Genomic DNA, 13695 nt, shown 5'->3' with positions numbered 1-13695 from the left:
TATGTATTTCGAATCGTGCAGAAAGTAGAAAGTAATGCGTTGAGTTGAGTCTAAAATTCGCTCTAAAGTCGTGAGCAGTTTTGCTTTTTGTCAAATATTTAACAAATTCCGTCGATTTGACGAGAATTATGAAAAAACATGAATGAATGAAAGGAAACTCACAAATGGAGGTGCATTTGTTGAGGTGTTTTGTGTCTAATTATGACACATTCAAGAAGTAGTTTTTAGGATTTGATGTGACTTTCTTGATATTTCTAGTTAAACCGTTTTTTTTTTTTACAATCCTTCTAAATATAACTTGTTTAAATATTTGATAAAAATTTATTTTTGACAAACTTAGAAAGTCAAAACTGATTCATAACTTATTTATCATACATTTTCTTTCTCTGTTTTTACACTATCATTTTAGATGCTTTTACTTGGATGCTCTTTTTTTTTTTTACCTCTCTCCTTCCGTTATTTTGGTCTCTTGATGATTTAGATCGACAAGTTTAGAGTTGTCGATGGAGGGTGTTTATCCCATGAGCTACCTTCTCTTGTCTTTTGTTACGGGGATGCGGAGAGTTATTGCGATTTTTCCTTTCTTTCAAGTATGTCCTTTCCCTATTAGTGGCGAATAATAATTGCAACACACTCCATCATAATATCTGATACACACACACGCACAAGCACACGCACACGCGCGCGCGCACATATATATATATATATAGGGCTGTAACTCCTCAACTAACTTGTGCTGCATGTTCACATCCTAACTAACTAACTTGTGCTAGCTCATATTCTATTAACTAATTAAATACCCAATCACACCATATAGCTTGCTTAACTACCTTCACTGGCTAACATCCCCCCTCAAGCTTATGATTGAAAGACATTCTTTATTCCAAACTTGCTTAGTAGTTGATTATGTTGTGCTTTGCTCAGAGCTTTAGTGAGTAAATTAGCTGACTGATCCTTGGTATTGATATGCTAAGTCTTCAACATCCTTTGACAATTTTTTTCTCTAACAAAGTGACAATCAATGTCTATATGCTTTGTTCTTCATGAAAGATTGGATTGACTGCAATTTGGATAACTGCCTTGCTATCACATATCATCGTTACTAGGAGATTCACACTGATTTCCTGTTCTTTGTACAATTCTATGAACCAAGTTATGTAGCTGCACATGTTGCCATGCTTCTAAATTCTGTTTCTGTTGAACTTCTTAACACAATCTCTTGCTTCTTTGACTTCCAAGAGATGAGTCCTTCTCCAAGCTTCACCAAGTATCATTTAACTGACCTCCTAGTTTCCAAGCATGCTCCCCAATCAGAGTTGCAATAAGTTGTTAGTTGTGTAGTGTGTTCTGCTAGCATTAGTAAACTAAGAATATGGGCTTCTTTGATGTATCAAACTACTCTTCGTGCTGCTTTCATGTGGGACTGCTAAGGACAATGCATGAACTGACTTAGTACTTGTATAAAGAAGGAAAGATCAGGTCTTGCCATGGTGAGATAGAGTAGTCTTCTTACCAGTCTTTGGTTCTTTATAGGATCTGTTAGAATGTTGTCATCTTCAGTGCCTTTGTTGTTTACCTGTTCATCATGTTGGACAGATGTGAGCTTTTGATTCATCTCTAGTAGTGTGCAGGCAGGTTTAGCTTCCCCCAGTCTAGTTTCAGAGATTAGCTCTAATGCATACTTTCTTTGTGACATTAATATCCCCTTGCTAGACCTTGAGAACTCAATTCTTAGGAAGAATTTTAGTTCACCTAGATCCTTCATTATGAACTTCTTTTGAATCTCCTATCTAGTGTTACACAAGAGTTGGTGATTGCAAGAGAGACGAAAAGAGCGGATCGATCTCCTGCTTCTCAAATGCCTTGACGTACTAAAGACTCGAATGAACCATGAAATTGATAAGGAATGAGAATCGATATCTACTCTAGAAATGATCTTTCCTATAAAGAGTAAGCTCCCCACCTCTACCCCACCCCCTAAAGTAGTAAAGTAAAGAAGGGCTGTTTGGGGGTCTAATTTTCTTTCTATCTCATAGGACAATATCAACAAGATATCGTGACACTTAGACTTGATTTTTTTGGTTTGAATGTAAACTAAAATAAGTAGCTTTTATTTGTATTAGCATGAACCTAAACTAAAATAAGCAACTTTTATTTGTATTAACATGAACCTAAGATGAATTAGATAAATTTTACACTTTCTTAAAAAAAGAGGAAATGTTAGCAGTTCAGGCTTCAGATGGAATTAAAGGATAAATTCAATAAGATAGTACTAGTGATCAGTAGGTCATCTACATAAACTAACGCTACCACAATGTCATTGCCAACTATTTTTGTGAATAATGAGTAATCATAGTGGTTTTGCTTGAACGCCATCTGTACCTCAGCCTCAGTCAATTTCATATTCCATTGCCTTGGTGCTTGGTTAAGGCCATATAGAGACTTGTGAATTTTGTAGACTTTCTGAATCTCCCCATGTATGGAAAAACCACAAGAAATCTCCATATAAACTTCCTTCAATAAGTCACTATTGAGAAAGGCTTTATGGATATCTATCTGATAGATGAACCATCCTTAAGAAGCTGCAATGGCCACCACTGACCTGACTAAAACCATTTTTGCCACAGAACTGAATGTTTCTCCATAGTCAATGCCTTCCTTCTAACTAAATCCCCTGGCTACTAGTCTGTCCTTGTATCTTTCAACTTTACCTGATGCTAAATATTTGATCTTATTGATCCACCTACACTCAATAGGTTTCTTGCCAAGTGGTAAATCAGCCATGCTCCATGTTTTGTTGCTTTCTAGTGCTGCAATTTCAAATTCCATAGCTTTCACCCAAACAAGATCAGTATTTTCCACTTTGAAGGAACTAGGTTCACTCAAAATGGAATAAGCCTTTAAGACTTATCTATATAAATGAGAAAGATGTGAGTAAGAGAGTTGAGTTGTGAAGGGATAAACACATGCATTACTCTTCCCTTTTGTCACAAAGTCCTGTAACCATAGTGGTAGTTTAAGTGTACGTTCTGCTGGATCTCATAGAGAGTGAAACTACTGATGATGTTGCAAGTGGATAAGGATGTTCAGGTGAGGATGGAGGAAGAATGGTAAAGGGTAGTGCAGTAGTCTCAGTAGTAGTAGTTTTAGTAGGGACAACACCAGGAGCAGTGTGTGCAGTATCACTACTTGGCAGCACTAGTTCAAGAACTGGAAGCATAGGATCAGAAGAGGCTTTCATAGTATTGAAGGTAAATATATTTTCCTGAAACACCACATTCCTGTTCACAAAGAAGGAATGAGTATGAATATCATACAACACATAACCCTTTTGAGTGGAAGAGTGTACTGTAAAGACAGCAAGAACAACTCTACATGAGAACTTATCAGGTGCTCTAGGAGAGGCATCATAAAACAAACATCCAAATACCTTGAGATGAGCCAAATAAGGTGGATGGGATTACAGTTTTTCAAATGTACATTTGAACCTAAGTACTCTGAATGATATTCTATTGATGAGATACACAACAGTAGATACACACTCTCCCAGTACCTGAGAGGTATAGAAACTTGAAATCTTAAGGACTTGGTCATCTCCAATATAATTTTGTGCTTTCTCTTAGCCACCCTATTCTGCTGTGGTGTATATATACAACTGGTTTGATAAATAATATCAAGCTCACATAATAGGTCTTGAAGTGCAAGACTAAGGAACTCACATTTATTATCAGTCTCTCATATTGACAGTCCATGTGTGTACTGATACTGCTTTTCCATTTGGTAAATGTACCCTACTTCTTGATTATAAGATACTTCCTTGGCCTTATTTAGGATTTCAAAGTTAGATGTGACATGATAAATAGCTGCAGTATCTACTACCCACTCACCACCTTCATATTTAGATAGAAAAGCTCTAACAGAACTACCTCTATTAGCAACAACAATTTTGGCTGGTGATTCTGCATCACTCATACAACTGATTTTGGACAGCAGTTGCAGGATTTATTGGTATTGATCCTGGGTAAAAAAGGTTCTGAGGTGTGGGTTTAAAACTGATTGTACTTGACAATTGTGTACCTTTAGCTCTTGTGCCATGCTTTCTGGTAACTCAACAAGATTTGCATATGCTCCTAAGTTTAGAAGTTTCTTCTAAGACTTAAAAGTTTACAGGATAACCTACAATCTTGTAGCACTGATCCTTAGAGTGTCCCTTGCATCCACAATGTTTATATCGCAGAAATGACTTCCTAGCTTTGTAGTTTCCTCCAGAGGTACCTACATTACCACTATAACTTCCACTAGAATTGCAGTATCCACTAGAACCATCACTGGAGTAGGAGCCACCAGAGTAGGAACCTGGAAAGGGACCTTTAGATGTACCTGCTCCATTGTTATAATGAGAGTTCCTGTGACTATACATAACTGTACCTTTTATTGCCTCTGAGCTAGATGAACTTGTCAGATTTCTCTGTATCTCTTGGTAAATGAGAAGAGCATAGGCTTTGTTCAATGTAGGAATGAGACTCATTATGAGAATTTGACTTCTAGAAGGGAGTATGATTCATTTAAACCTATAAAAACTGCAGTAAACTCTGATACTCACAGTATTCACTAAATTTTTTTGATTCAGAACATGAACATCCAGAACAAGACATAAGAGTATCATACTCATCCCTGAGACCTCTCAGCCTAGAGTAGTAATCAACAATTGACATTTTGCCCTGAGTGAGAGTGTGAATTTCTCTGTGTCGATGGAATATTCTGGATCCATTTACAGTGTCAAACCTCTCTCTCAAGTCAAGCCATACCTTGCGTGCATCATATGCATATACAATAAAATTAAGTAGGCCATGTCTAACAACACTCATAATCTCAGACAATACTATTGCATTACATTTCTTTCATTGATCATGTAACTCTGGTTTGAATTTAGACTAAGGAAACCTGCCATCTACAAATCCTAGCTTTCTTCGATCTACAAGTCCAATCCTAAAAAATTTACTCCATAGAGCATAGTTCTCTGAGCATGTTAATTACAGAGAAATTAGTGTGCTACCAGGAGTATCTATGGGCTAGAGAAAGAGTGGATGATTGTGATTAGAGCCGTCAAAATGGGCTTGTCTTGCGAGGCCGACCCAACCCAACCCTTGAATTAACTGGGGTTGGGCTAATTTTTTTCAGCCCATTCAGGAACGAGGCCTTTTAACTCAGCCTCATGAGACCCGCCAGCCTCAGAGGCTCAATCCGCGAGCCTCAAAGATCAGCGTGCGACTTGTGGATCATGAATTTTAAAAATATTTATTATATATATTTTAAATAAAATTTTATTTGTTAAAAAATTGTCAAGAAATATTTTTAAAAATTAAAATCAACTCCAACTCCTGCACAACTTTTACATTTTAGTGCCTTAGCCCATTAGATTTTCTTAATCAGCAACGGCCCACTAGTGACTAACCCATTAATCTATTAGGTTTTCTATCTAATTTTATTTTATATATAAGCATATAACTGAATAAGAAAAGATTTTTCCTTTAGTCTATATTATCATTTTTCTACTTCTCAACTTCTCTGTATAACTGTATTCCTTATATGTTTTTCTTGACTTGGGTATTTCAAGAACTTAGCAAAGCTAATAATTTTATCTGATTTCTATTATGCTATAATCGTTGTTGTGCCATTTCATCTAGTTATGATAACTATTTCTGTTAAGTGGTGGAAGATTTTCTCATCAGACCATTGTTCTAGAGTCAACAATTCAGACCATTGTTTTAGAGTCAACAATTTGTGTCATTTTTTGCATTTTAACGTTTGTCTTTTTCACTTTATAGCTGCTAATGATTCTTACACTATGAACTTAATTAGTTCTAATGAAATGCTTCTAACTAGTTTTTCTTGGTTCAACAAAGATTTGTTAAGTTTTTGGATTGCGTTGCTTTGTTGGAAATCTTTTAAACTAGCTTGTTATTTTTGGGAGGAGTGGTGGAAAGAAACTAGTCAATTGAAATTCATATGATTAAGACTCTAATATTGTCGATCTTTTGATTGAAGGACTAGCCTGTCCCAACCTGTAACCCGCTTAGGGCTGGGTTGGGCTAATATTTTCTAGGTCCTTTAGTTAAAAGAGTCAGCCCATCGTAGCCCATTTAAGTTGCTGACCCTTTAGGGTTGGATTGGGCTAGCCCATTTTGACAGCTCTAATTATGATCAATGACTAGGAATGCAGCTGTGCGTGTAGCGCCATTGTCTCAATCCGATCCTTCAGTTGCAACACCATTCAACATTGTAGTGAGCTTTCTCTTGCAGCTTTAACTTGTGATGCTTCCTTTTGATACACCTTTATCACTGAGTGAACCTGAGCATCTAGCAGTCTCTTGCTTTGTGAGTGATCACTTACAATCTTAGCTCTGATACCATGATCAATCTATTAATGGAGTTCTAACATTGATCAATTTTCAGAGAAAGAAAAGGTTTTCAGTAGGTTAGGGTGTTATATTAAAAGCGTCACAAAACTCAATGATTGTGGATGAATAAGTTGTCATTAAATATGTGCATCAAGACTAATTAGTTTAGTGATCCAAGACTTTGGATGAAGTCCTTGCACAGTACGAGAAGAGATTTATTCTTTGACAAAAAAATATAGTTAAAATAAATCCTTCCAAAAAATAATTATTATGGTATATATCCAATGCATAATTAACCTAGTTATATACTAAAGATGTATTTTTTGTGGGTCATAGTATATGTACCGATACTGAGGAGACATTGAAATGATTGAAAGATATCACAAGTCTAATTTTAATTATATTAAATAAAGTGGCCAAAAATTAGGTATATTCTATATTATTAAGATACCCAACTTAAACGAAGTACTCACACTCTAATATGTACTGTTCTTTATTTGTTGTATACTTATGAAGATGACCACACAGGCCCATGAGTTTTTAAATTACCGTAAAAATTGGTCATAATTATTTATCTTAAAGTGAAAGAGCTAGTTTTAGAAGATGGGTAGAAAGAAGAGATGTATTCTAGGCCTTTAAAATTTTATGGAACATGTAGATTCAATCTGTGACTTCAATTATATATACATAATCATATCACGCAGGTGTGTCAAATAAAATTTATGAATACTCTCTCATCATTATCGTTTATCCACTCAAATAGAAACTCTATGTATCTCTTAATTTCCTTAAACATGAGATCTACCTATTTAAGCACTAGTTCTTATTTTATCTTATGACACTGTTGCCTATGTGCTCACATATATAAGTATGACAATACTTTGATCATTTGTTTTCATGTATTTATGTATACAAATAATACAAGAGAGAATAAATACAAGTGTTACAAGAACGAATGAATACAAGTGGCACAAGTGTAAAAAGACAATTGATACAAGAACTAGTTCTTACTAACACTTCTTTATCTAACTTTCATTTTTTAGTGCTTTCTTTGTTCTCTTATTTGGATTGAAAGAAAGAAAAAACGAACAAATGCAAGTGATACAAGAACTTTGAATACAAGTGATACGAAAGTAAATGAATAAATTTTCAAGCCCCGAGAGGGTACCCTAGGAATGACCGGCACTCGGACACCATTGTTGATCCCCAAGTGAATCACTTGGTCTGATCACTTATTTAATTACTCAGCGGAAGACTCGATTCAATAGATAATTAACTCAACTGAGCATTTAGAAAATGTCATCATCAATAAATAAATAATCAATTAAAAATACTCAAAGTATAATGTAACTCAATGTCATAAACTCAATAATGAAATTATGGTTTTAAAAATGACTCTGAAAGAATCCCTCTACTCAACTCTACTCTGTCTATGAAGCCTTTAACTGACTCATAAGAAAGTGCCGACACAAGTCCACAGCTACCTCAAAGAATTACTAAATAATAAAGGAATAATTGAAAAGAAAGGAGTTTCTCCTAATGTAGAGAGGTCTCACTAAAACTGGAGAAGTAGATCCTCAATGATACGCTTGTTGATGATCTCTAATACCTATGCAATGAATGAGTATGTAAAATAGCTGAAAGAAAACTTACTCAAAGATACTCAACTTGACTCAAATCTACTCAAAGGACTCACTCTAGAATAAGCCAACTCAATAAAACATGAAGTAAAATAGTACAATGCTTTAAATGATATTCAATAAGAGATGCAACTAAATATATAAAAATATAATATTTTTCTCTTGGGGAGTTTTTCTAACCGACAACCATCACTTATGAGCTAGTGATGACACAACGAAGCGATGTCATTGCCACATCCATCCAATACCTTACCAGAGTAATGAACATCAACATCTACGGATCCACAATCAATCAAAGTCCATTTTTGGACTTAAGAGGCATGATCTCTATCCTACACGGGCTACGTAGTTTATGGGCTCACCCCAAATCAGTGCTCAATACTACTCCCAAAATATCATTATGCTCATATATATATATATATATATGTATATATATATAAGTATACGTCAAGTGAGTGGAATACTCAAGATACATCTCATCTAGTCTTATTGGACGTTTTCATCAATTTACATTGTCTTTTCCCATCATTACCTCTTCTCTTAATTATAAGTGACATTCATCTCAATCATGCTTTTGAAACATGCATCAACTTCTTAAAATATGACATTCAAAATGGACTATAATTCATGTTCGAAAATAGACATCAAAAGACTCCTTCATCTCAATAAAATACTCACATCATTTATACTCAACAATTCTCATCCTCAAAATAGTGATTAGAGACTTCTTAATTCATACTCAAAATAATGCTCAAAATAATAGTTAAGAGACTCCTCAAACTCATTTAAACTCAATGCTCATGCTTTTTCAAAACTCAATAAATTATGCATAGACTCAATTTAAATTCATATTTTGTTTAATGCATGAAAACCATTCTCATCAACTCAAAATATATTCATGTTAGTATAATGATCATCAGCTCAACTAGGGTTCATGTGAATAAAATCAATCTCAAGAATTCAAGGCGTAGAAACAAGAACAATTTCAATGCATAATTATATAGAATTCAATGAACGAAGAAATTACTCATTTTAAATTCAAAGAAACTAAGGCTAAAACTCAACTCAACTATTTAACGATAGAATTTAGATGTAGGGCGCATGGACAGATTTAATCCAACGCTATGAATTGCCTTATATACCTGGAAGATTGACATTACTATCGGAACTCAAAAAACAGTAGCTTTCTTGGAGGAAATCTTTGATCTTGGAACCTCAATGCTTGATCTCGGGTAAAGAAACTCTTTTATAAAGTTCTTAGAGTGGAAGAGTTTGGAAAAACTTTGTATGAAAAGTTTCTCTTCTTATCTTGAATTTTTGACTCGAAAGCCTTAGGGTTTTTGATGAAGAAGAGAAACCGTAGGTTAGTTTTGAGGAGTTTCTTGAGACTAGATTATTTAGATTGATGATTATGAGAGTAAAACAAGTTAGTGGAATGATATATTCCTTCAGAACACCCAAAAATGACTTAGAATAGGGTTAAAAAGCTTTGAAAAGGACCAAATTGACCTTAGAACTTGTCCAGGAAGTTGTTGAAAAAAAGGTGTAAGAAACCTTCACGGAAGACTCTACAGTCGTGAAAGTGTTTAAGATCCGTAAAGGGGTATCGTACAACCACTCTACTCGACAAGGCTTCACTAAAACGGGCATAACTGTTTGCTCCTAATTCAGAATGTGACAAACTTGGTGGAGTTGAAAACATGACTCAAAGACCTTTAATTTGATAGGTCATAGGCATCTAATTCTTTATATTCTAGGAGATATGATTGTTTGAAGTTGACCTAAATAAAATCTTTTACCGAAACTCAATCGGTAAGCAAGATTTCAACTCGATTTTGTGCTAGAGGATCCTTATGACCTTAATTCATCGCCAAATCTCATACAAAAGAATTAACCTCCACACATGCACACAATTATGAATCATTCGGTACAACCCTATACACATATGAAGGATGACTCGGTCTTAACTAAAAAAAATCGGGGTGTTATACAAATGATACAATAAAGAATGAATACAAGTGATACAGAAGCGATAGAGGCAAAAATACATAATACAACCTAAATGCACATATGAATACAACAAATATAATTTTCTGACATCTAAAAAAATATAAAAATACACACAAAGAGGGGTGTGTTGGGGGGGGGGAATATAACCTAAATGCACGTATAAATGCGACAAATACAATCGCCTGACATTTCAAAAAATATAGAAATATAGAAGAGAGAGGGGTGAGAGAGAGAGAGAAAAAAAATACAACCTAAAAGTACATACTGATACAACAAATACAGTCGTATGACACCTCAAAACATATAAGAATACAGAGAAGTGAAAATACAAATAAAGAGTGAAAGAGAGAGTAAAAAGAGAGAAATGAGAGAGGTGAGGGAGAGGGAGAGAGGAAGAGAAAGAGAGATAGGGCGGAGAAAAAGAGATATAGGGCGCAGAGAAAGAGAGAGAGGCCAAAGTTTTTTTTTTAAGCTTAGCATCTCAAGTAGCAACTATGAATTGTAAATAATCAAACTATATATAGTTATAGACCTCTAATTATGTCCAAATGATAATCATTTCAAAAATAAATAAATTCTCTAATATATTTAATAATATGTCGAGTTGGTTGTTTTTTTCTTATTTATTACTCTGAAAAGTTCTTTGATTCTCTTTTTTTCTATATACTATCTATAGGAGTTTGTGCCCAATTCATCATTCTCAAATATATTTAATAATATGTCGAGTCGGTTCTTTCTTTCTTATTTATTATGAAAAGTTTTTTGATTTTCTTTCTTTCTATGAGCCCGTTTGGATGGGCTTAAAAAAAAACTTTTATGTATGAAGTGTTTTTAGAATTTTGAAGTGCTGAAAGTTATTTTTATAAATAAGCAGTTGAGTGTTTGGATAAAAGTGCTTAAATGAGGAAAATGATGTGAATTTTAGGGTTAAAAGAATAAAAAGGGTAGTTTGGAAATTTAGTTAAAATATAAGGGATATAAAAGTAATTTCCATGGTCAAAGAAAATGACTTTAAGCACTTAGAAAAAAAAGTTAGAAAAAAGTCATTTTTGACTGGCTTTAAGAACTTTATGACTTAAAGTTAGCATTATGCAAACACGTCCAAAAGCTAAAAAGCGGCTTTAAGTTAGTGTTGACCAACTTAAAGCCCATCCAAACGGCTCTATATACTACCTATAGGAGTTTGTGCCCAATTTATTTGACACCGATAAAATATGAAAAATCAACCAAATTTCTTTTAATGAATATTTACATCAAATCAATACAATTTATCATAGTTGAGTAATTTAGTAAAGTAAAATATATATTAATTAGTCATGATTTAATAGAAGAACTTTATATTCAAATACAACATGCAAATATTAGCTTGAGGTAAACTACATATAGTGGAATTGTAATCTACTTAATTTACATATTTAATTCAAGCTCTTATTTTCCTTTTTGGTGTGAAAATATCATTTTCTTTTCTTAGTTCTAGTGTTTATGACAAATATAATCTTTTGACAATTTCGAATTGACAATAGTGATATTTTTTGTTTTGCTTTCTTTTGGATTTTACTTGATGTTGATAATGTGATAATGTTTTAGCAATTCAGTCTGGGTGGTGTAGTTGGTTATCACGCTAGTCTCACACACTAGAGGTCCCCGGTTCGAACCCGGGCTCAGACATTTCTTTTTAATTATAACTCTTTTAACACATTCTGTTGAACTTTATTCATATAGTGATACTATAAAATATTTATAAATTATCATATATTTTTTAAAAAGTACTCATATATAATTTTGAGTAATTTTTTACTTAGAAAATGAAGTAGACAATCTACTACAAGATGTAAATTGAGTGTGATAGTACTTTTTGTACTATTAATATATGTTCAATTTTTATTTGTTATTACAGAATTTTGTTTTTGATGTCTTTGGAGTTTAGGATCTAATTAGATAATTTAGATTTGCGTCAAAGTACCCTCACAGTACGTGTAGATGCATTAGTAGTGAACTTATAAAGAAGAACCATCCATGCACTTTTCTGAAGACGATCTGTTAGCTTTCATGTGTCCTAGTATTTAATTGAAACAACAGTAATTCAAAATGTATAAATGAAATTTGATAACAAGATTAAGTATGTCAATAGTATGTTATTATTGTTTACAATGGTGGAGCCGAGATTTTCAGTAAGGGGTGGCCGAGCCTCAACCAGCAAAGGGGGACTCTTCCATTTCTGCCTGGCTCATTGTCACCTATGTTGAAAAAAGGTTTGGAACCCTGTAGAATTCGATTGAAGGCAGGCAAAAGGAGAGCAGAGTCCATTGATTGGAATAGAAAATTTAGGAAGAATTAGATTTGAGGATCAAGATATGTTGCCTGCCTATCATGCCAAAGGCGCTGCTGGTGGGCAGAGGGGGGTTTCTCGATAGTCCAAAACTAGTGATCTTGGACTCGATCGAACGACCAACCACTTGCTAGGTGAGTAGAGTCTGTGCTTTGGTGGGCACCGAGCATCTAGTAAGAAGAAGTAGCTCCGCCAACAGCGCACCAGATACTTGTTTTTTTACATACGTATTTTTAGAAATCTTCTCATTTAAAGCACTCAACCACATGTGCGAGTTCCCCCGCATATGGCTCAAGTGGCGAAGGCCCTTTCCTTGGAATTGAAAATACAGACTGAAGCAAAGAAGAAACAGATTCGGAAGCCAGCCAGTCAATTAACAAGTTCCGGGACTTTCACTGCTCATTGGTGAGCGCAAAGGAAGCAAGGCCATGCAAGTATGCCTTTTTCCTCTGCTTAAGGTTTTCTCTTTCGAGCTTCTTTCCATCTTGGAGATTTCTTCTCATTCCGTCCGTTCTGCTGTAAAATAAACTTCATCTTAGTCTACCCAATTTTGACTTTGACTTGAAAGAATAAGTTTTCGCCTCTTCTGAAGAAGTAGTAGACACACGAACTAATCGAAGAGAATTCGACATCTACTATTTATATATAAAAAATTATTTTAATCATATATAAATAATATAATTTTCCGTAAGGTTCGAATGAACCCTAGCCATTATGTGAGTACTCCGCCCTGATTGTTTATGTATTAAAATATGCCGCCCTTTTAACACTCAATAGTGCCCCTCCAGAATAAAACCAGACAGAAAACATCTTCAACAGTTCAATCAGGTGAATTTTTTTGGCGCTTTAAAGTATATCACTCATAAAGTAATTACAATTTTATATATAATGCAATCGAATCATTTGCAAGCATATATTAATAGGTCAATCGAATTATTTGCAAACATATATTAATATTTTATATATGATACCAATAGAGGAAAAGTAGATTTATATGGGACAAATAAATTAAACAATTTATAAAAAAAATTGCATGGGAAAAAAAGAAAAAGTTCCTGACCACGGGGGATTAAAAATAAAGGAAAGGGGGATCATTGTTAGTATCATATTCTTTTCTCATGTCGGAAAGTCAAAACTGTGATATTATAATTTGCACTTATATGTTTCTCTTTTTCATAGGTGAACTATCAATAACACTGGATAGTTTTTCACTTTTTTTTTTAGGTTTATTGAATTTTGTTAAAGCTATTGATAGTATTATATCATTTTGCCTTAAAATTTGTCAGTTGCATCGATTGTTCATCACTTTCATACA

At 34.1% G+C, this 13695-nt stretch overlaps 1 non-coding gene across 1 annotated transcript; it reads left to right on the top strand.

Moving 5' to 3' along the window:
• Positions 1–11645: 11645 nt before the first annotated feature.
• Positions 11646–11719, top strand: TRNAV-CAC (transfer RNA valine (anticodon CAC)). Its single transcript has one exon. It is a non-coding gene; the product is annotated as a tRNA-Val (tRNA).
• The last annotated feature ends 1976 nt before the right edge of the window (positions 11720–13695 follow it).

This window comes from Solanum dulcamara, chromosome 12 (assembly GCF_947179165.1).
Source record: "Solanum dulcamara chromosome 12, daSolDulc1.2, whole genome shotgun sequence".
Lineage (NCBI taxonomy): Eukaryota > Viridiplantae > Streptophyta > Magnoliopsida > Solanales > Solanaceae > Solanum > Solanum dulcamara.
This window is presented reverse-complemented; position numbering and strand designations above follow the sequence as displayed.